We start from the raw sequence: 23,889 nt of genomic DNA on the forward strand, positions 1-23,889 counted from the left end.
ATATATAGCTGATCCACTTTGCTGTACAGTATAAACTAACACAATATTGTAAAGCAACTATTCTCCAATAAAAATTTTTTTAAAAAAGAAATGAAAGAGGAGATGTTACAACTGATACAACCAGTACATGCACCCCACATTCATAGAAGAATTATTTACCCTTGCCAAGATATGGAAGCAAGGTAAGTTTCCATCAAGAGACGAATTGATAAAGAAGTTGTCATAGACACACACACACACACACACACACACACACACACACACACACACACACACACTGGGATACTACTCTCAGCCATAAAATATTTGCCATTTACAACAACATGGATGGACTTGGAGGGTATTATACTAAGTGAAATGAATCAGACAGAGAAAGTCAACTACTGTATGATATCATATGTGGAATCTAAAAAATATAACAAATAGTGAACATAACATAAAGGAAACAGATTCACAGATATAGAGAACAAAGTAGTAATCAGTGGGGAGATGGAAGGGAGGAGGGGCAAAATAGGGCTAAGGAATTAAGAGGTAAAGACTACTATGTATATAAAAAATAAGCTGCAGGTATATATTGTACAACACAGGGAATATAGCCAATATTTTATAATAACCATAAATGTAGTATAACATTTAAAAATTGTGAAACACTATGTTGTAGAACTGAAACATGTAATATTGTACTATCAACTATTCCTCAAAAAAGAAGGTTGGTAGAATCCACCTGTGAAGCCATCTGGACCTGCACTTTTGGTTTTGGGGAGTTTTTTAAACTACTGATTCAATTTCATTACTAGTAATTGGTTTATTCACATTTTCTATTTCTTCATGATTCAGTATTGAAAGACTATATGTTTCTAGGAAATCATCTGTTTCTTCTAGGTTGTCTAATTTGTTGATATATAATTGTTCATAGTATTCTCCTATCCTTTGTTCTTCTGTTGTAATTTCTCCTCTTTCATTTCTGATTTTATTTATGTGGGCTCTCTCTATTTTTTTCCTGGTGACTCTGGCTAATATTTTGTCAATTTCATCTTTTTGAAGAACTAACTTTTAATTTCATTTATCTATTCTATTGTGTTGTGGGGATTTTTTTTGTTTCCATTTCATTTATTTCTGCTCTGATCTTTATTATTTTCTTTCTTCCACTAACTTTGGGCTTTGCTTGGTTTTTTTCTAGTTTCTTTAAATATACATTTAGAGTTTTTGCTTGAGAATTTTCTTGTTTCTTGAGGTGGGCCTATATCACTATGATATTCCCTCATAGAACTGCTTTTGCCTCATCCCATGGATTTTGGAAAGTTATGTTTCCATATTCATTTGTCTCAAGGTTATCTTTTATTTCCTCTTTGATTTCTTCATTGACTCAATGATTGTTTAGTAGCATATTATTTTGTATCTGCATGTTTCTGCTTTTTCTAGATTTCTTCTTGCAATTGATTTCTAGCTTCATGCCATTGTGGTTAGAAAAGATGCTTGACTTGATTGCAAAATTTTTATATTTATTGAGACTTGTTTTTTGGCCTAACATGTGATCTATCCTGGAGAATGTTCCACGTGCACTTGAAAAGTGTGTTTTGCTTCTTTTGGATGGAGTTTGCTATACATATCTATTAAGTGCATATAATCTAAAGTGTTTCTTAAGGCCAGTGTTTCCTTACTGATTTTCTGCCTGGATGACCTATCCATTGATGTAAGTGGGGCATTAACATCCCCTACTATTATTGTATAGCCATCTATTTCTCACTTTATTTCTGTTAATATTTGCTTTATTTATTTATGTGATCCTATGTTAGGTGCATACATGTTTACAAATGTTGTGTCCTCTTGTTGGATTGACCCTTTTATCATTATGCAATGTCCTTCCTTGTATTTTATTAGTCTTTGTCTTAAAGTCTATTTTTTCAGATATAAATTGTTGCTACCTCAGCTTTCCTTTATTTTCCATTTACATAGAACATCTTTTTCCATCCCTTCACTTTCAATCTATGTGTGTCTTTATATTTTAGATCTATTATGAGCCTCTTGTAGGCTGCATATAAATAGGTAGATGGGTCCTTTTTTTTTTTTTTTCCTGTCAGCCACCTTATGTGTTTTGATTGGGACATTTAGTCCATTGAATTTAAAGTGATTATTGATAGGTTATTACTTATTGCCATTTTGTTCATTCTTTTCGGGTTTTTTGTAGTTGTTCTCTTTTATTGTCTTCTCTTGGTTTCTTCCTTCTGGTTTGATGGATTCCTTTAGTGTTATGTTTGGATTCTTTTCTCATTATATTTTGTATTATCCATTGTAGGTTTTTAGTTTGTGGTTACCATGAGGTTCATATATATTGACCTTTACATATGCCTGTGTATTTTAAGCTGATAGTCACTTAAGTTCAAAAGCATTCTAAAAGCAATCCTCTTTAACACCACCCACACGCACACTTTTCATTTTCCTGGTGTCATAATTTACTCCTTTTTATTTTGCGTGTCTCTTAACTACTTATTGTTAAGTAAATAATCAGATATTTAAAGATCTGATTATATATTTGCCTTTACAGTGAGATTTTTCTTTCATATACTTTCTTATTTCTAGTTGTGGCCTTTTTTTCTGCTTAAGATGATGCTTTAACAGTTTTTTAAGGCCAGTTTACTGGTGATGAACTCCTTTAGCTTTTGCTTGTCTGAGAAACTATCTATCCTTCAATTCTGAATGATATCTTTGCAGGATAGAGTATTCTAGGTTGTAAGTTTTATTCCTTTCATCACTCTATATCCTGCTACCCCCTTATGGACTATAAAGTTTCTGCTGAGAAATCAGCTGATAATCTTATAGAGTTTCCCTTGTATGGGATTAATTGTTTTTCTCTTGCTGCCTTTAAGATTTTCCCTTTAACTTTTGCCATTTTAATTATAACATGTCTTGTTGTGAATCTCTTTGGGTTCATCTTGTTTGGGACTCTCTATGCTTCCTGTACCTGGATGTCTGTTTCTTTCCCCAGGTTAGGGAAGTTTTCAGCCATTATTTCTTCAAATAGGTTTTCTGTCCCTTTCTCTCTTCTTCTAGGACCACTATAATGTGCATATTGGTATGCCTGATGTTGTCCAAGTGGCTCCTTAAACTCTACTCATTTCAAAAAATTCTTCTTTTTGCTGTTCTGATTGTGTCAGTTTCACTATTCTACTTTCCAGATCACTACTCTATTCTTCTGCATCACCTAATCTTCTTTTTATTCCATCCAGTGTATTTTTATATCACTTATTGCCTTCTTCATTTCTGATTGGTTCTTTTCTATATTTTCTAAGTATTTGTTGTATTTCTCACTGAGTTCCTCCATTCTTTCCCAAGTTTGGTGACTATCCTTATAATCATTTCTTTTAACTCTATATCAGTTAAATTGCTTATCACCATTTCTTTGGGTTTTCTTCCGGAGTTTATCCTGTTCTTTCATTTGCAACATATTCTTCTGTCTCCTCATTTTGTTTGATTTTTGGTTTTTGCTTCTTTGAATTATGTGAAATATCTGACTCTCCTGGTTTTGAAGAACTGGCCTTGCGTTTGAGTGTCCCCTGTATAGACTGCTTATGTCTGGTGGCTTTGGCAGGTCAGCTGCAGCTGCAGCAACCCTGGCTGGAGTCAGTCCCTAGGGAGCACTGGACCAGAGGTCACCTTGGCTGGATAGCTGGGGCTGGAGCTGGAGCCACTGTGGGCTGGGAGTAGTTCAGGGGGACTCAACAATGGCACTCAGGAGTGCCTCTGACCCCAGAGAGGGCTCCAGTATTTCCCTACTTGTTTGGCAGGAGCTCTAAAATTAGCACATGGATTTTTTTTCCTGTATAATCTAGGTTCCCTATAACCTTCTGGGAGTTTTTTGTTTTTGTTTCACGTGTCCTAATGCAGGTGTGTGCTCAAGCCCCTCAGCTATATCCCTCCCTACTGTAGTTCATCATGAAGAGGGTAGGATTCTCATGGATACCAAGTCTCTCTGTTTCCTACCCATTCCTGTGTGGTCCTTCTAAGTGAAATAGCTGTTTAATTAGCCGTTAAGGCTTCTTCAGGAGAAATTGTTCTGTATGTAGATGTAGATTTGGTGTTTCATGGAAGGAGGTGATCTCAGAGTCTTCCTATGCTGCCATCTTGCTCTTCCCCATTTCCTTTAGTTCTTTGAACAACATTTCTTTGAAGCAATGGTTGCTTTGAAGTCTTTGATGTTAAATATGACATCTGGTCCTGCTCATGGGCAACTTTTGTTATCTACTTTATTTCCTGTTTATGGGTCACATGGTCTTGTTTCTTTGGATGTCTCATAATTCTTTGTCAAAAACTAGACATTTTAAATAATATGTCAGTCATTGGATCCTAACATGTAACCCTCTCCAAGACTTTTTTTTTGTTTTTATTGTTGTTTTCTTGGTTTTTGATGTTTTAGTTGTTTGTTTTGTGACTGGGCTATTTTAAGGAAGTCTATTTCCTTGTAGTGTGAAGCTTTTGATGTTTCTCTTCAGAGGGTAAAGTTTCAAGTATATGTATAGTCACCTTGGGATCACAGAGATTTTAGCAGTGCTCTCCTTGACTATCTCTTTCTCTGACCTCTCTTTTAAACTGCTTTATATATTATTATACATCACCTATTAGGCTCCACTAATTCCCAGATGACTGCGTTAATGTTTTCAATGTTCTGAGGAATAAATTGCCCATTAGTCTAATCAAATTAAATTCATGAAGTGATAGTTTTTGAAGGCTGTCTTTGGGGTTTTTTCTACTCCAAGGAGGTCTCTTCTTTGTTATATCTTTCTCTGGTTCTCTCTGGTGAACTAACTGGCCTATGGTATATCCTCTTGCTCTTAATTGAGAGGCACTAATTATTTCAAGAATATTCTTAGACTTGAACTTCCCACACTGTTTCAAATAGTCATTTGCTTTGGATAGAAATTTTGTGCTCCCTTTCTTGTGGATTGCCTCTACCCCTGAGAAAACTCTCTGAAAACCTACTATGGGTACTGGGTGGAGTGGTAGTCTGTTGACTTATAGGTTTATTATTTCCCTGGGTGAAACCTCTGACCCATAAAAAAGCTGGGACAGGGGGGAAAAGTCAGGGTTCCAGTATTCTAGGTCTGCCACACCTGGAGTAGAATCTCCATCCTATCAATTGGAACTGGGTAAATGAAAGGAGTCCTCAAACTCTTGGCTGCACTCACCAGGAATTTATTCTTTTCAACTTTGAATTGTAGGGTACAGAATATGCTGGCAGCCTGCCACTCAAGGTTTCATATGGTAAGCCTTGATGGGAGCTAGACACAGACCTTACATGCTTCACAAAAAATTTACTTAAAATGGATCATAGACCTAAATGTAACATGCAAAACTATAAAACTTCTAGAAGATAACGTAGAATAAAATCTAAATGATCTTGCGCTTAACAATGACTTTTTTAGATACAATATCAAAGGCATGATTCATCAAAGAAAGAAGTGATAAATTGGACATGATTAAAATGAAAATTTTCTGCTCTGCAAAAGATACTCTCAAGAGAATGAGAAGATGAGCCATAGACTAGGAGAAAATATTTGCAAAAGATATACCTGATAAAGAACTGTTCTTCAAAATATACAAGAAACTCTTAAAATAATTTAATAAGGGCTTCCCTGGTGGCGCAGTGGTTGGGAGTCCGCCTGCCGATGCAGGGGACACGAGTTCGTAGCCCTGGTCCGGGAGGATCTCACATGCCGCGGAGCGGCTGGGCCCGTGAGCCATGGCCGCTGAGCCTGCGCGTCCGGAGCCTGTTGCTCCGCAACGGGAGAGGCCGCGATAGTGAGAGGCCCGCGCACCGCGATGAGGAGTGGCCCCCGCTTGCCGCAACTAGAGAAAGCCCTTGCACAGAAACGAAGACCCGACACAGCCAAAAATAAATAATAAAAATAAAGGACTTCCCTTAAAAAAAAATTAAAAAAAAAAAAATAATTTAATAAGAAGAAAATAAACAACCTGATTTTCAAATGGGCAAAAATCTGAACAGATATCTCACCATAGAAGATATACATATGAATAATAAGTTTATGAAAAGGTTCTCAACAACGTATGTCATTAAGGAATTGCAAATTAACACAACAATATCACTACACACCAGTTAGAATGGCTAAAATTCTAAATACTGACTATATCATATGCTGTCAAGGATGTGGAGCAAGAGGAACTCTCATTCATTGCCAATGGGAATGCAAAATGGTAGTTATTTTGGAAGACAATTTAACAGTTTCTTACAAAACTAAACATAGATTTACCATGACATCCAGCAATCACACTTCTAAACATTTATCCAAATGAATGAAAATTTATGACTGCACAAAAACCTACACATGAATGTATATAACAGCTTCATTCATAATGGCCAAAAACTGGAAGCAACCAAGATGTTATTTAATAGATAAATGGATAAACTGTGGTTCATCTATAAATTGAAATATTATTCAGGGATAAAAAGAAATGAGCTATCAAGAGACATGGAGAATTTTGTACCCTTATAATACAATACCCTCTTAACTGTGTCTCTAACTTTTGTGTCTCCCTTCCGCCAGTCTTTATTCCACATAGCAAATAAAAAATTATGTTTTGAAGCACATGCACACCAAAAAATAAGAGACATGGAGAAGAGACATGGAGAAAATGTAAATTCATTTTGGTAAGTAAAACAAACCAGTCTGTTAGTTTTTTTATGAATTAGGATATAGTTTATCTTGGCGAACATTCCATGTACAATTGCAAGGAATATGAATTTGACTGTTCTGGGGTATAGTACTCTACAAGTGTAAGTTAAGCCAAAATGATTCTAGTGTTGTTTATATCTACTTTTATTAACTTTCTAGCTAATTGTTCTATTAATTCTTTTTTTTCATTTAGGTTTAATTGAAAAATAACATTAGTTTCAGGTGTACAACATAATGAATAAATATTTGTATGCACTGTGAAATGATCACCACAATAAGTCTAGATACCCTCAGTCACCATAGTTACAAACTATGCAGTACAGTATTATTGACATTTTTTTTACTTTTATAAGAATATTTTATTGTACAGAGAAATACAAACTGCTACATGCTGTCTGACTTATACAAAAAGCCCACTATTCTTTTTTTTTTTACTGTGCAAATATAAACCAAAAGGAAATTATATAATAACAGATACAGTAGACTTGAAAGCAAAGGCATTACTAGAAATAAACAAGGGCACTTCATATCAACAGGTCCAATTTACCAGGAAGTTTTAAATTTGTATGCACTTAACATCAAATTATATAGAGCAACAGAGCTACAAGGAAAAAATAGACAAATTCACTATCATAATAGGAGATTTAACACACTGCTATCATTCAAGTATTATTGACTATTGTCACCAGGCTGTACATTACATTCCAAAGCCTGTTTATTTATTTATTTATTTAAAACACTCAAGGAACCAGTGTTTATTGAACACGCTTTAAATCAGGCATTTTTATTTGCATTCTTCTGTAGAATAAAATTTAGATTTGTACAAGATCATCAATTTTTTCAATGTGTTTTTATTTAACATCTTTATTGGAGCATAGTTGCTTTATATTGCTGTGTTAGTTGCTGCTGTATAACAAAGTGAATCAGCTATACGTATACATATATACCCATAACCACACCCTCTTGCATCTCTCTCCCTCCCACCCTCCCTATCCCACCCCTCTAGGTGGTCACAAAGCACCTAGTTGATCTCCCTGTGCTATGTGGCTACTTCCCACTAGCTATCTATTTTATATTTGGTAGTGTATATATGTCCATGGCACTCTCTCACTTCATCTCAACTTACACTTCCCCCTCCACATGTCCTCAAGTCCATTCTCTACGTCTGCATCTTTATTCCTGTCCTGCCCCTAGGTTCTTCAGAAACTTTTTTTTTTAGATTCCATATATATGTGTTAGCATACGGTATTTCTTTTTCTCTTTCTGACTTACTTCATTCAGTATGACAGACTCTAGGTACAACCACCTCACTACAGATAACTCAGTTTCATTTCTTTTTATGGCTGAGTAATATTCCATTCTATATATGTGCCATATATATATATATATATATTTTTTTTTTTTTTTTTTTTTTTTTTTTTTGCAGTACGCAGGCCTCTCACTGTTGTGGCCTCTCCTGCTGAGGAGCACAGGCTCTGGACGTGCAGGCTCAGCAGCCATGGCTCACGGGCCTAGCTGCTCCGCGGCATGTGGGATCTTCCCGGACTGGGGCACAAACCTGTGTCCTTTGCATCGGCAGGCAGACTCTCAACCACTGCGCCACCAGGGAAGCCCTGTGCCACATCTTTATCCGTTCATATGTTGATGGACACTTAGGTTGCTTCCATGTCCTGGCTATTGTAAATAGCATTGCAATGAATATTGTGGTACATGATACTTTTCGAATTATGGTTATATCAGGGTATATGCCCAGTAGTGGGATTGCTGGGTCATATGGTAGTTCTATTTGTAGTTCTTTAAGGAACCTCCATACTGTTCTCCATAGTGGCTGTATCAATTTACATTCCCACCAACAGTGCAAGAGGGTTCCCTTTTCTCCACACTCTCTCCAGCATTTGGTTTTTGTAGATTTTTTTTGTTTTTGTTTTTTTGCAGTATGCGGGCCTCTCACTGTTGTGGCCTCTCCCATTGCAGAGCACAGGCTCCGGACACGCAGGCTCAGCGGCCATGGCTCACGGGCCCAGCCACTCCATGGCATGAGGGATCTTCCCAGACAGGGGCATGAACCCGTGTCCCCTGCATCGGCAGGCAGACTCTTAACCACTGTGCCACCAGGGAAGCCCTGTAGATTTTTTGATGATGGCCATTCTGACAGGCTTGAGGTGATATCTCATTGCAGTTTGATTTGCATTTCTCTAATGATTAGTGATGTTGAGCATCCTTTCATGTGTTTCTTGGCAATCTGTATATCTTCTTTGGAAAAATGTCTATTTAGGTCTTCTGCCCATTTATGGATTGGGTTGTTTGTGTTTTTGATATTGAGCTTCATGAGCTGCATGTATATTTTAGTGATTAATCCTTTGTCAATTGCTTCATTTGCAAATATTTTCTCCCATTCTGAGGGTTGTCTTTTCGTCTTGTTTATGGTTTCCTTTGCTTTGCAAAGGCTTTTAAGGTTCATTAGGTCCCATTTGTTTATTTTTGTTTTTATTTTCATTTCTCTGGGAGGTGGGTCAAAAAGGATCTTGCTGTGATTTATGTCATAGAGTGTTCTGCCTATGTTTTCCTCTAAGAATTTGATAGTGTGTGGCCTTACATTTAGGTCTTAAATCCATTTTGAGTTTATTTTTGTGTATGGCATTAGGGAGTGTTGTAATTTCATTCTTTTATATGTAGATGTCCAGTTTTCCCAGCACAACTTACTGAAGAGGCTCTCTTTTCTCCATTGTATATTCTTGCCTCTGTTGTCAAAGATACGGGGACCATAAGTGTGTGGGTTTATCTCTAGGCTTTCTATCCTGTTCCATTGATCTATATTTCTGTTTTTGTGCCAGTACCATACTGTCTTGATTACTGTAGCTTTGTAGTATACTCTGAAGTCAGGGAGCCTGATTCCTCCAGCTCCATTTTTCGTTCTCAAGATTGCTTTGGCTATTCGGGGTCTTTTGTGTTTCCATACAAATTGTGAAATTTTTTGTTCTAGTTCTGTGAAAAATGCCAGTGGTAGTTTGATAGGGATTGCATTGAATCTGTAGATTGCTTTGGGTAGTAGAGTCATTTTCACAATGTTGATTCTTCCAATCCAAGAACATGGTGTATCTCTCCATCTGTTTGTATCATCTTTAATTTCTTTCATCAGTGCCTTATATTTTTCTGCATACAGGTCTTTTATCTCCCTAGGTAGGTTTATTCCTAGGCATTTTATTCGTTTTGTTGCAGTGGTAAATGGCAGTGTTTCCTTAATATCTCTTTCAGATTTTTCATCATTAGTGTATAGGAATGCAAGAGATTTCTGTGCATTAATTTTGTATCCTGCTACTTTACCAAATTCATTGATTAGCTCTAATAGTTTTCTGGTAGCATCTTTAGGATTCTCTATGTATAGTATCATGTCATCTGAAAACAGTGACAGCTTTACTTTTCCTTTTCTGATTTGGATTCCTTTTGTTTCTTTTTCTTCTCTGATTGCTCTGGCTATAACTTCCAAAACTATGTTGAAAAATAGAGGTGAGAGTTGGCAACCTTGTCTTGTTCCTGATCTTTGTGAAAATGGTTTCAGTTTTTCGCCATTGAGAATGATGCTGGCTGTGGGTTTGTCATATATGGCCTTTATTATGTTGAGGTAGTTTCCCTCTATGCCCACTTTTTGGAGAGTTTTTATCATAAATGGGTATTGAATATTTTTGAAAGCTTTTTCTGCATCTATTGAGATTATCGTATGATTTTTATCCTTCATCTTGTTAATATGGTGTATCACATTGATTGATCTGTGTATATTGAAGAATTCTTTCATTCCTGGGGCAAACGCTACTTGATCATGGTGTATGATCCTTTTAATGTGCTACTGGATTCTGTTTGCTAGTATTTTGTTGAGGATTTTTGCATCTATGTTCATCAGTGATATTGGCCTGTAGTTTTCTTTTTTTGTGACATCTTTGTCTGGTTTTGGTATCAGGGTGATGGTGCCTCCCTACAATGAGTTTGGGAGTGTTCTTCTCTCTGTTATATTTTGGAAGATTTTGAGAAGGATAGGTGTTAGTTCGTCTTTAAATGTTTGATAGAATTCGCCTGTGAAGCCATCTGGTCCTGGGCTTTTGTTTGTTGGAAGATTTTAAATCACAGTTTCAATTTCAGTGCTTGTGATTGGCAGTTTATATTTTCTATTTCTTCCTGGTTCAGTCTCGGTAGGTTGTGCTTTTCTAAGAATTTGTTCATTTCTTCCATGTTGTCCATTTTATTGGCATATAGTTTCTTGTAGAATTATCTCATGATGCTTTGTATTTCTGCAGGGTCAGTTGTATCTTCTCCTTTTTCATTTCTAATTCTATTGATTTGAGTCTTCTCCCTTTTTTGTTGATGAGTCTGCATAATGGTTTATCAATTTTGCTTATCTTCTCAAAGAACCAGCTTTTAGTTTTATTGATCTTTGCTCTTGTTTTCTTCATTTCTCTTTCATTTATTTCTGATCTGATCTTTATGGTCTTTCCTTCTCCTAACTTTGGGGAATTTTTGGTCTTTCTCTAATTGCTTTAGGTGTAAGATTAGGTAGTTTATCTGAGATGTTTCTTGTTTCTTGAGGTAGAATTGTATTGCTATAAACTTCCCTGTTAGAACTGCATCCCCTTTTCCTGCATCCCATAGGTTTTGGGTTGTTGTGTTTTCATTGTCATTTGTTTCTGTGTATTTTTTTATTCCTCTTTGATTTCTTTAGTGATTTCTTGGTTATTTAGTAGCATATTGCTTAGCCTCCATGTGTTTCTATATTTTTACAGTTTTTTTCCTGTAATTGTTATGTAGTGTCATAGTGTTTTGGTCAGAAGAGATACTTGATACGATTTCTATTTTTTTAAATTTACCAAGGCTTTATTTCTGACCCAAGACACGTTCTATCCTGGAGAATGTTCCATGAGCACTTGAGAAGAAAGTGTATTCTGTTGTTTTTGGATGGAATGTCCTATAAATATCAGTTAAGTCCATCATGTTTAATGTATCATTTAAAGCTCTTATTTCCTTATTTATTTTCTTTTTTTTTTTTTTTTTTTTTTTTTTGTGGTACGCGGGCCTCTCACTGTTGTGGCCTCTCCCGATGCGGAGCACAGGCTCCGGACGCACAGGCTCAGCGGCCATGGCTCACGGGCCTAGCTGCTCCGTGGCATGTGGGATCTTCCCGGACCGGGGCACGAACCTGTGTCCCCTGCATTGGCAAGCGGACTCTCAACCACTGCGCCACCAGGGAAGCCCTATTTTCGTTTTTTTTGATCTGTCCTTTGGTGAAAGTGGGGTGTTACATTCCCCCTACTATTATTGTGTTACTGTTGATTTCCCCTTTTATGGCTGTTAGCATTTGCCTTATGTATTGATATGCTCCTAAGTTAGGTGCATAAATATTTACAATTGTTATATCTTCTTCTTGGATCGATCCCTTGATCATTATGTATTGTCCTTCTTTGTCTCTTCTAATAGTCTTTATTTTAAAGTCTATTTTTTCTGATATGAGAATTGCTTCTCCAGGTTTCTTTTGATTTCATTTTGCATGGAATATCTTTTTCCATCCCCTCACTTTCAGTCTGCATGTGTCCCTAGGTCTGAAATGGGTCTTTGTAGACAGCATATATTCGGGTCTTGTTTTTGTATCCATTCCAGTCTATGTCTCTCGGTGGGTGCATTTAATCCATTTACATTTAAGATAGTTATTGATATGTATGTTCCTATTACCATTTTCTTAATTGTTTTGGGTTTGTTATTGTAGGTCTTTTCCTTCTCTTGTGTTTCCTGCCTAAAGAAGTTCCTTTAGCATTTGTTGTAAAGCTGGTTTGGTGGTGCTGAATTCTCTTATCCTTTGCTTGTCTGTGAAGGTTTTCATTTCTCCGTCGAATCTGAATAAGATCCTTGCTGGTAGAGTAATACTGGTTGTAGCTTTTTCCCTTTTGTCACTTTAAATATATCCTGCCACTCCCTCCTGGCTTGTAGAGTTTCTGCTGAAAGGTCAGCTGTTAACCTTATGGGGATTCCCTTGTATGTTATTTGTTGCTTTTCCCTTGCTGCTTTTAATATTTTTTCTTTGCATTTAGTTTTTGATAGTTTCATTAATATTTGTCATGATGTGTTTCTCCTTGGATTTATCCTGTATGGGACTCTGTGCTTCCTGGACTTGATTGACTATTTCCTGTCCCATATTAGGGAAGTTTTCAACTATAATCTCTTCAAGTATTTTCTCAGTCCCTTTCTTTTCTCTTCTTCTTCTGGGACCCCTATAATTCTAATGTTGGTGCATTTAATGTTGTCCCAGAAGTCTCTGAGACTGCCCTCAATTCTTTTCATTCTTTTGTCTTTGTTCTGCTCTGTGTTAGTTTTTTCCACTATTTTATCTTCCAGGTCACTTATCTGTTCTTCTGCCTCAGTTATTCTATTGATTCCTTCTAGAGAATTTTTAATTTCATGTATTGAGTTGTTCACCATTGTTTGTTTGTTCTTTAGTTCTTCTAGGTCCTTGTTAAACATTTCTCATATTTTCTCCATTCTATTACCAAGATTTTGTGTCATCTTTACTATCATTCCTCTGAATTCTTTTTCAGGTAGACTACATATTTCCTCTTCATTTGTTTGGTCTGGTGGGTTTTTACCTTCCTCCTTCATCTGCTGCGTATTTCTCTGTCTTCTCATTTTGCTTAGCTTACTGTGTTTGGGGTCTCCTTTTCACAGGCTGCAGGTTCATAGTTCCCATTGTTTTTGATGTCTGTCACCATTGGGTAAAGTTGGTTCAGTGGGTTTTGTAGGCTTCCTGGTAGAGGGGACTGGTGCCTGTGTTCTGGTGGAAGAGGCTGATCTTGTATTTCTGGTGGGCAGGACCATGTCCAGTGGTGTGTTTTTGGGTGTCTGTGAACTTAATATGATTTTAGGCAGCTTCTCTGCTAATGGGTGGGGTTTTGTTCCTGTCTTGCTGGTTGTTTGGCATGGGGTGTCCAGCACTGGAGCTTGCTGGTCGTTTAGTGGAGCTGGGTTTTAGCATTGAGACGGAGATCTCGGAGGGCTCTCGCAGATTGATATTACATAGGAGCAGCAGGTCTCTGGTGGTCCCATGTCCTGAAATCAGCTCTCCCACCTCAGAGGCTCAGGCCTGACACCCAGCTGGAGCACCAAGACCCTGTCAGCCACATGGCTTTCAACACAGGTCCTTCTGACTGGTGTGGCTTGTGCCCAAAGGAGACCAAGTTTGGTTCAGAAGCAGAGGAAACTCTATTCTCAGACTGAAGAATGGAGAGGTGTGAGTTCAAGCTCTAGAGCACACACTCTCCCAACAGGCAGTCTTTCAATGTGTTTTTAACCCCTGTTTATTTCTTTCATATAGGAAGGGGGGAAAGCATTGTCATTTATACATTAACACTATAAGTCCTTCCTCACAGATGTTGACATTTAAGTGTCAGGAGACTGGATGTATTACAAGAAAAAGACATTAGGCTGAAAGACAGACTTAGATGTGTTCATTTATCGTTACACTAATCAGCCACACAGCACATTATCAGAAGCCTACTATGCACAAGGTACTAGTGTTACAAAATACTGTAAAGAAGCCTATCGTCTAATATAGAGAAGACATTCATGAAAACATACCGTTTTATAGCAGTAAAATGAGTGCAATAATGACAATATGAATGAAAGAATGGACCAGGAGAAAGGATATACTGAAGCCTACTGAATGGAAAATGCCCATAGTAAAGGTAGTCCTTGGGCAAATCAAAGCCTTATTTATTTTATGACTGGAAATTTGTACTTCCTTATTCCCTTCACCCATTTTGCCCACCCTCTAAACCCCTCCTCTCTAGCAACAACTAATCTGTTCTCTGTATCTATGAGGTTTTTTTTTTAATATATAGAACATTAAAAATTTTTTTTGACTGTGTTGGGTCTTCATTGCTGCATGCGGTCTTTCTCTAGTTGTGGCGTGTATGGGCTACTCTTCATTGTGGTGTGCAGGCTTCTCACTGCAGTGGCTTCTCTTGTTGCAAAGCACAGGCTCTAGGTGGTGCGGGCTTTAGTAGCTGCAGCATGCGGGCTCAGTAGTTGCAGCACACGGACCCTAGAGTACACAAGCTTCAGTAGTTGGGGTGTGCAGGCTTCAGTAGTTGTGGCACATGAACTCAGTAGTTGTGAGTCATGGGCTCTATAGCACAGGCTCAGTAGTTGTGGTGTATGGGCTTAGTTGCTCCGTGGCATGTGGGATCTTACTGAACCAGGGATAGAACTCAACCACTGTGCCACGAGGGAAGCCCAATACCAGTTCTTTAAAATTAGTAAATAATGTATGGAGAATCAATTCTTTTTTTGAATTTTATTTTTTAATAAACTATTTTTTAGAACAATTCTTGATTTACAGAAAATTGCAAAGATGGTACAGAAAATTTCCATATACTCACATCTAGTTCCCCCTGTGTTTAACACCTTTCATTGTTATAGTACATATTTTAGAATTAGTAAACTAAAACTGATACTTTATTATTAACCAAAGCCCATACTTCATGCAGATTTGCTCAGTTTTTACCTAATACCCTTTTTTTTTCTGTTCTACGATCCCATCTAGAATACATTACATTTAGTGATCATGTCTTCTTAGTCTCTTCTTGGTTGTAACACTTTTGTCTTATTTTTGATGGCCTTGATATTTTGGGAAAGTATTATTCGGGTATTTTGTAAAATGCCCCTCAATTGGTATTTCTCTAGTAACTGGTATTTTCTCTAGTAGTTTTTTTTTCATGATAAGACAATAGGCTGTATAATTGTTTTTTGGCTTCCAGTTGGATTAGTCAGTGGAGAACCAGAGTAAGAAATCAGAAAGGGATGAGGTTTTGTTTTATATTTCCATGGTTCTCTCCATGTGAGGAACTTGGGCTGACTGTATTCGTCAAATACAGTGCACAACTCCACTGAGTGTCTCTGCCCACAGTTCTCAAGTTCTTGTAGCCACCCCCTCTCCTTGTCATTTCTGGAATTAAAAATAATTTCATCTTCACTCTTAGTGTTCCTAAACTCTTTTTTAACCCCTAGTGGTTTTCTAATTCCTCACACATATCTTTGAAAACAGTCCCTTTATTAAAACTTTCTTGAATCATTCTAATGAAACTGTGCCATTTATCCCACTGGAACACTGTCTAGTATATTATGAATCAAAATGAGCTTCTCCGGACATTGAGGCAGAACTGACATTTTTTTAAATTTATTTTTTATTGAATTATAGTTGAATTACAGTGTTCTCTATTTACTGCTGTACAGCAAAGTGACTCAGTTATACATATATACACATTCTTTTTCATATTCTTTTCCATTATGGTTTATCACAGCATATTGAATATATTTCCTTTTGCTATGTAGTAGGACCTTGTTGTTTATCCATTCTTTGTTTTTTAAGTAACTTTTCTCTTTTTTAAAAAATATTTTATTTTTGGCTGCATTGGGTCTTAGCTGCAGTACCTGGGATATTCATTGCGGCATGTGGGATATTTTGTTGCAGCATGTGGGCTCTTCATTGTGGTACCTGTGCTCTTCATTGTGGTATGTGAGCTTCTCTCTAGTTGTGGCACAGGTCTCTAGAGCGCATGGGCCCTGTAATTGTGGTGCACGGGGTTAGTTGCCCTGTGGCATGTAGAATCTTAGTTCCCTGACCAGGGATCAAACCCATGTCCCCTGCATTAGAAGGTGGATTCTTAACCACTGGAGTACCAGGGAAGTCTCCTATTTATCCATTCTATATATATCAGTTTTCATCTGCTAATCCCAAACTCCCAATCCAACCCTCTCCCACCCGTCTCCCCCTTGGCAACCACCAGTCTATTCTTTATGTCCCTGATTCAGTTTTTGTTTCATAGATAGGTTCATTTGTGTCATATTTTAGATTCCACATATAAGTAATATCATATGGTATTTGTCTTTCTCTTTCTTACTTCACTTAATATGATAATCTCTAGTTGCATGCATGTTGCTGCAAATGGCATTATATTGTTCTTTTTTATGGCTGAGTAATATTCCATTGTATATATGTACATCTTCTTTATCCACTCACCTGTCAATGGGCATTTTTGTTGTTTCCATGTCTTTGCTATTGTGAATAGTGCTGCTATGAACACAGCAGTGCATGTATCTTTTTTATATATAAATTTATATTTATTTTTGGCTGTGTTGGATCTTCATTGCTGTGTGCAGGCTTTCTCTAGTTGTGGCAAGTGGGGGCTACTCTTCGTTGTGGTGTGTGGGCTTCTCATTGCCATGGCTTCTCTTGTTGCAGAGCATAGGCTCTAAGCGCATGGGCTTCAGTAGTTGTGGCATGAGGGTTCAGTAGTTGTGGCTCGTGGGCTCTAGAGCACAGGCTCAGTAGTTGTGGCACACAGGCTTAGTTGCTCCACACCATGTGGGATCTTCCTGGACCAGGGCTCGAACCTGTGTCCCCTGCATTGGCAGGTGAATTCTTAACGACTGTGCCACCAGGGAAGTCCCTCATGTATCTTTTTGATTTATAGTTTTGTCTGGATATATGCCCAGGAGTGGGATTGCTGGATCATATGGTAATTCTACTTTTAGTTTTCTGAGGAACCTCCATACTGTTTTCCATAGTGGCTGCCCCAACTTACAGTCCCATCAACACTGTAGGGGGGTTCCCTTTTCTCTACACCTTCTCCAGCATTTATTATTTGTCAACATTTTAATGATGGCCATTCTGACTGGCGTGAGGTGGTAGCTCATTGTAGTTTTGATTTGCAATTCTCTAATAATTAACGATGTTGAGCATCTTTTCATGTGCCTATTGGCCATCTGTATTTCTTCTTTGAAGAAATGTCTCTTTAGGTCTTTTGCCCTCTTTCCGATTGGGTTGTTTGTATTTTTGTGGTTGAGTTGTATGAGGTGTTTGTATGTTTTGGAAATTAAGCCCTTGTCAGTTTCATTATTTGCAAATATTTTCTCCAATTCTATAGGCTGTCTTTTTGTTTTGTTTATGGTTTCCTTTGCTGTGCAAAAGCTTGTAAGTTTGATTAGGTCCCATATGCTTATTCTTATTTTTATTTCTATTGCCTTGGAGACTGACCTAAGAAAACATTTGTACAATATATGTCAGAGAATGTTTTGCCTATGTTCTCTTCTAGGCGTTTTATGGTGTCATGTCATGTTTAAGTCTATAAGCCCTCTGAGTTTATTTTTGTGTATGGCAAGAGGGTAGGTTCTAATTTCATTGACTTACATGTGGCTATCCAACTTTCCCACCAACACTTGTAGAGACTGTCTTCTCCCACTGTATATTCTTGCCTCCTTTGTTGAAGGTTAATTGACCATAGGTGTGTAGGTTTATTTCTGAGCTCTCTATTCCCTTCCATTGATCCATATGTTTGTTTTTGTGCCATTACCATGCTGTTTGATTTCTGTAGCTTTGTAGTATTGTTTGAAGTCTTGGATGGTTATGCCTCCTGCTTTGTTCCCTTTCTTCAGGATTGCTTTAGCAATTCTGTGTCGTTTATGGTTCCATATGAGTTTTAGGATTATTTGTTCTATTTCTGTGAAAAATGTCATGCATAATTTAATAGGGATCACATTAAATCTGTAGATTGCTTTGGGTAGTATGGTCATTTTAACAATATAAATTCTTCCAGTTGAAGAGCATGGGATATCTTCCTACTTCATTGAATCATCTTCAGTTTCCTTTATTAATGTTTTATAGTTCTCAGTGTATAAGTCTTTCACCTCCTTGGTCAAATTTATTCCTCAGTATTTTATTTTTGGAGCTGCAATTTAAAAAGGTATTTGTTTTTACCTTCCCTTTCTGATATTTCATTTTTGGTGTAAAGAAATGCAATCTTTTTTCTGTATGTTAATCTTGTATTCTGCTGCCTTGCTAAATTCACTGATCAATTCTAGTAGCTTTTGTGTGGAATCTTTTTAAGGTTTTCTATATATAGTATCATATCATCTGCATATAATGAAAATTTCACCTGTTCCCTTCCAACTTCACTACTTTTTATTTCTTTTCCTTGTCTGATTTCTGTGGCTAGGATTTCCAACACTATGTTGAAGAGAAGTGGTGATAATGGGCATCTTTGTCTTGTTCCAGATTTTAGTGGGAAGGCTTTCAACTTTTCAACATTGAGTATTATATTGGCTGTGGGTTTGTCATAAATAGCTTTTATTATTTTGAGATATGTTCCCTCTATACCCACTTTGGTAAGAGTTTTTATCATGAATGGATGTTGAATTTTGTCAAATGCTTTTTCTGCATCTATTAAGATGATCATGCATTTTTTGTCTTTTCTTTCATTGATGTGATGTATCACGTTGATTGATTTGCATATGTTGAACCATCCTTGTAAACTTGGGATGAATCCCACTTGGTTGTGGTGTATGATCTTTGTTATGTGCTGTTGGATTCAGTTTACTAATATATTGTTGAGAATTTTTGCATCTACATTCATCAAAGATATTGGCCCGTAATTTTCTTTTTTGGTGGTGTCTTTCTCTGGTTTTGGTATCAGGGTAATGGTGGCTTCATAGAATGTCCTTGGGAGTGTTCCCTCTTGTTCAGTTTTCTGGAAGAGTTTGAGAAGGATTGGTATAAATTCTCTGTATGTTTGGTAGAATTTGCCTCTGGAACCATCTGATCCTGCACTTCTGTTTGTAGGGAGTTTTTAAATTACAGATTCTATTTCAGTTCTAGTGATCAGTCTATTCAAATTATCTATTTCTTCTTGATTCAATTTTGGTGGACTGTATGTTTCTAGAAACTTGTCCACTTTTTCTAGGTTGTTGAATTTGTTGGCTAATAATAATTCATAGTATTCCCTTATTTTTTTTTTGTATTTCTGCAGTATCAGTTGTTATGCCTCCTTTTTCATTTATTATTTTGTTTATTTACGTTCTCTCTTTGGTTCTTGGTGAGCCTGGGCAGAGGTTTGTCAATTTTGTTTATCTTTTCAAAGAACCAGCTCTTGGTTTTATTGACTTTTTTTTATTGTTTTTTAGTTCTCTATTTTGTTCATTTCCTCTCTGATCTTTATTATCTCCTTCCTTCTGCTGTCTTTAGGTTTTGTTTGTTCTTCTTTTTCTAATTCTTTTAAGTGATAAGTTAGGTTGTTTGAGATTTTTCTTATTTTTTGAGGAAGGCCTGTATCCCTGTGAATTTCCCTCTAATAACTGCTTTTGCTGCATCCCATAGATTCTGTATGGTTATATTTTCATTGTCATTTGTATCAAGGTATTTTTTAATTTCCTCTTTGATTACATCATTCACCCATTGGTTTTGTAGTAGCATGTTGTTTAGTCTCCATGTAATCTTTTTATTCTCATTTCTTTTTCTGTGGTTAATTTCTAGTTTCATGCCATTGTGGTCAGAAAAGATGCTTGAGATAACTTCTATACTCTTACATTTGTGGAGGCTTGTTTTGTGCCCTAGTATGTTGTCTGTCCTAGAGAATGTTGCATGTGCACTTGAAAATAATATGTATTCTAGGTTTTTTTTAGTGTAATGTCCTGAAAATATCAATTAAGTCTAACTGCTCTATTGTATCACTTTGCATCTCTGTTGCCTTATTGATTCTCTGTCTGGAAGATCTGTCCATTGATGTGAGTGGGTGTTAAAGTCTCCTACTATTATTGTATTCCTGTCAGTTTCTCCCTTTATGTCTGTTAGTATTTGTTTTATCTATGTGGGTGCTCCTATATTAGGTGTATATATGTTGATGAGTGTAAAATCCTCTTCTTATGTTGATCTTTTTTGTCATTATATAGTGTCCTTCTTTATCTTTCTTTATGGCCTTTGTTTTAAAGTCTATTTTTTCTGATATGAGTACTGAGGCCTCTGCTTTGTTGTCATTTCCGTTTGCATGAAATATCTTTTTCCATCCCCTCACTTTCAATCTATGCGTGTCCTTTGCCCCAGAGTGGGTCTCCTGTAGGCAGCATATCATAGGCTCCTGTTTTTTTTTAATCCAATCTGCCACTCTGTCTTTTGATTGGAGCATTTAGTCCACTGACATTTAAGGTAATCATTGATAGATATGTATTTATTGCCATTTTGAACCTTGTTTTCCCATTGATTCTGTATTTCTTCTTCCTTTCTCTTTTTCCTTTTGTGACTTGATGATTTTCTTTTGTATTGTACTTGTGTTCTCTTCTTTTTGGTTTTTGTGAATCTACTGTATGTTTTTGATTTGTGGTTACCCTGTTTTTCAAGTATGTTAACCCCTTCCCATATCTACTTGCCTTAAACTAGTAGTCATATAGGCTCAAACACTTTCTAGGGGGAAAATATCTACGTTTTCTTACTCTCCTCCCCCATGTCTTATGATTTCAGTGTCCTCTTTTACATCTTCATGTTCATTCTTGTGCTGTTCATTGTGGTTATCATCACTTTCACAGAAATTTTTTTGTTTTTAATCTGTGTGCTGGCTTATTTAAGTGATTTATTTTCCAATTGTGATATTGTCTTCCCTATGGATTCTTACTTCTTTTCTATTTAGAGAAGACCTTTCAATATTTCCTTTAGGATAGGTTTAGTATTGCTATGAGAGATTATCTCTCCTTCTATTCTAAATGATAATCTTGCTGGGTAGAGTATCCTAGTTTGCAGATTTTTCCCTTTCAGGACTTTGAATATATCTTGCCACTCCCTTCTGGCCTGCAACGCTTCTGTAGAGAAATCAGTTGATAGCCTAATGGGGGTTCCCTTGTAATTCACTCTTTGTTTTTCTCTTGCTGCCTTTAGAATTCCCTCTTTAACTTTTGCCATTTTTATTATAATATGTCTTGGTGTAGGTCTGTTCGTGTTTATCCTGCTTGGGACCCTCTGTGCTTCCTGTACCTAGATATCTGTTTCCTTCTTTAGGTTTGGGAAGTTTTCAGACATAATTTCTTCAAATATATTTTTGGTCTCCTTTTCTGTTTCTTTTCCTGGAATCCCTATTATGTGTGGGTTGGCACACTTTATATTATCCCATCTGTCTCATACTATTTTCTTTTTCTTTTTCTTTTTATTTGGCTTTCTGTCTGCTGTCCTGATTGGGTGAGTTCCATTATTCTGTCTTCCAGGTCACTTATTCATTCTTCTGCATTATTCATTCTGCTATTCATTGCCTTTAGCTCAGCTTTCATCTCTGTAAATGAGTTTTCTAATTTTTCTTGGTTCCTCTTTATAGTTTCTAGTTCCTTTTTACAGTGCTCTGCATTTCTTTTGATAGCCTTTCTTAATTCCTTATTTTCATTATCTCCTTTTTGAACTCAGTGTCAGAGACCTGTTTCATTGTTAATTCTTCCAGGGGAATGCTCTTGATATTTTAACTGGGAGTTGTTCCTCTGTTCCTTAATTTTACTTATATTTCTCTTACTCTGTGAGTTTAGGAGAAAGTTACCTACTGTGGTCTTGGACGGCTATTTATATGTGGGGTTGTCCCTGTGTAGCTTGTGTGGGTTTAATATTTTTGGTGTGAGGGCTGTTTGTTTTTAGTATGGATGACAGTCGCCTCTTTCCCCAGAGTGTGCTGGTTGTTTCCCCCTTGATAGGGGGTGTGCAGATGCAGTGGCTCATGCCCAGTGTTGGGGTTCTCAGCTCAGGCAGGCAGCTCAGGCGTGCACTTGGGACATATGATGGGAATGAAGGCAGCTTGTAACAACGACTGGAATTTGGGTGGGTTCATGACCACTCCCAGGGTCTGGGAGGGAGTCAGCAGGGGCCCACAACCACTCCTGGTGTCTGAGTGGGAGGTGGTGGGGTCCCACAACTGCTCCTAGCGTCTGGGGAGGCAGCAGTGGAAGCTTGCCACTGCCTCTGGAGCCCATTCAGGCAGTGTCCTGCCCTCTGAGAGTGTACACAGAGGAAGAAGTCTACAATCTGGTCCCACCCCTCCCCACATGCACCCTGCAAACAATGGCAACTGGCCTCTAAGGTGGCCCAGGCTTCCTCTGCTAACACACCCAGCCACAGTCGCACTGGATTCCAGCGCCCCCCCCCACCCCATTCTGTCTACACACAGCCAACCCCAGTCCTCTCCTGGTTCTGATCTCTGAAGCCTGAGTTCCAGCAACCAGCCCCCACCAGCACTGGTGGACGTGCATGTCAGGCTGTGGAGTGCTGGGCAGCAGCACTGACCACCTGTGCAGTTCTCCCTCTGCTCTGGCTGCAGCAAACTTGTTGCTGCATTCTCCTCTGAGGCTCTGAAGCTCCCCTTCTGTCTTGGCCAGTCTCCCTGCCGGTAAGGGGGCTTCCCAGGGCGCAGGAACCTTTCCCCTTTTACAGCTCCCTCCCAGGGGCGCAGGTCTCATCCTGATTCCTTGCTCGCTTTTTTTTTCTTTTTTCCCACCCAGTTACGTTGAGATTTACTTGCCTTTTCAGAAGTCTGAGGTCTTCTGCCAGCGTTTAGTAGATATTCTGTGAGAATCACTCCACATGTAGATGTATTTTTGCTGTATTTGTGGGAGAGGGTGAGCTTCACATCATGCTACTCTGCCATCTTGCTCTCTCTCCCAGAATTAATTCTTGTAACTGTTCCAAGTGTGCTTCAAATGAATTATGTTTTCTGTAACCCTTCAAGGCAGAAGTGTTTGTATTTCCACTCCCATTTGGTAAGGCTTGTAATTTGTGTTGTTTAAATTTTCTGTATGCTGTTGATTTGTATATGGGATTTCTCAACAATTGAAAAAGAGCTGTTTAATTCTCTCAGTTGCTTGGTGGATTTTTCAATTTCTCTGTGGACTTCTATTAATTAATGCTCTGTATATTTTGAGGCTATTTTCACGTGGAAATGTAATATTATGTAACATTTTTATGAAAATGATGACCGCCATATCCTGTTGGTTAGAAGAAACAGATCCTGCCCACACTGAAGGCGAGGAGATTACACTGTGTTAAGGACTAGGACAGATCTTTTAGAGTTATCCTTAGTCTCACTTCAACAATAAATATTTGTAGTATTAAACACTACCTGGATAATTTAAGTGGCTTTGAACATTTTAATTTCATTTATACCCACCCCAAATTACACTGTCATGTATTTGACAAAGTGGACTTTGTCAAGTTAAACACTTTTACTCTGAAGAAGGCACTGCTAATAGAAAGACAAGCCACAGACTTGGAGAATCCAATTCCAAATAATCTATCTGACAAAGGACTTGTATCAAGACTATATAAGGAAGTCTAAACACTCAACAGTAAGAAAAAGAACAACCTAATAAGAAG

The sequence above is a fragment of the Phocoena sinus genome, chromosome X, assembly GCF_008692025.1.
Source record: "Phocoena sinus isolate mPhoSin1 chromosome X, mPhoSin1.pri, whole genome shotgun sequence".
Taxonomy (NCBI): Eukaryota; Metazoa; Chordata; class Mammalia; order Artiodactyla; family Phocoenidae; genus Phocoena; species Phocoena sinus.